Genomic DNA, 1,028 nt, shown 5'->3' with positions numbered 1-1,028 from the left:
GGTATTTGTGGATTTATTTTCCTGACACTGAGATTCCCCCCCAGTGCATAACCTCCCTCTTCATTCTTAACTGTGGGTGCGGAGGAGCGAGCCCGCGGAGCCCAAAATCCTGGCTCTCTCCTGGAGGTAAGACACCTTTCAGTCAGAGAGAGACAATGTATCGCTCCCAGGGGTCTTTGAGTTAGATATGTTAAACTGTTGTGCTTCATTGGTGTTCCCTCCTCCTGTCCCACCCCGATACAGGTATCTCGGGCTTCCTCCCGCCCCTCTCCTTCCCCATAAATATCCCGGGTTTTGCCCTGTTCGGCAGGTTCGCTGTTGCCGGCACCCTTCACTTAAGCTCTGCCTGAATAAAAGGTTTTGCCTCGGTGGAACGCTGGACCAGCTTTCTCGTCCCTGCTTCTTGTGTTGCCTGCCTGCCGCCGCTGAGCTGAGCTGGAATCACTCGACTGCTGCTGAGCTGAGCTGGAATCACTCGACTGCTGCTGAGCTGAAATCACTCGACTGCTGCTGAGCTGAAATCACTCGACTGCTGCTGAGCTGAAATCACTCGACTGCTGCTGAGCTGAAATCACTCGACCGCTCGAAGCTGCTCACACGTGCTTCGGCCCAGCCCTTCTCAGGGCTGTGTCTCTAGAGAAGTCGCGGTGCTCCGGGCTTTCCGTTGCCGCGGCACTTAATTCTTGTGGAATTTATGGTGTTTCCTCAGTGTCTCTTTCATCCTTCAGGGGAATCCATCCCATTGTTTCTGTTATCTCTCAGTGATAGTTTCATTTTGTTATAGATACATTTTATGTTATTGGCTTTTCGCAAATATTAAGATGAATATTATGTGGATAAGAATGAGAAATTTTGTTGTATTAATATAGTTTTCTTTATTTCTGTTATTGATAAAATTTAGAAATAGTAGTATAATACATATATGTTAGGTTATAGCATAGTATTAAAATAAAAACTGTCTTTGTTTGTATAACCCAAAGACTGAGGAAAAAAAAAATAGCTGGAGAACTCCTGCATTTGTAAACTCT

Source organism: Parus major, chromosome 28 (genome assembly GCF_001522545.3).
Source record: "Parus major isolate Abel chromosome 28, Parus_major1.1, whole genome shotgun sequence".
Classification (NCBI taxonomy): Eukaryota; Metazoa; Chordata; class Aves; order Passeriformes; family Paridae; genus Parus; species Parus major.
This window is presented reverse-complemented; position numbering follows the sequence as displayed.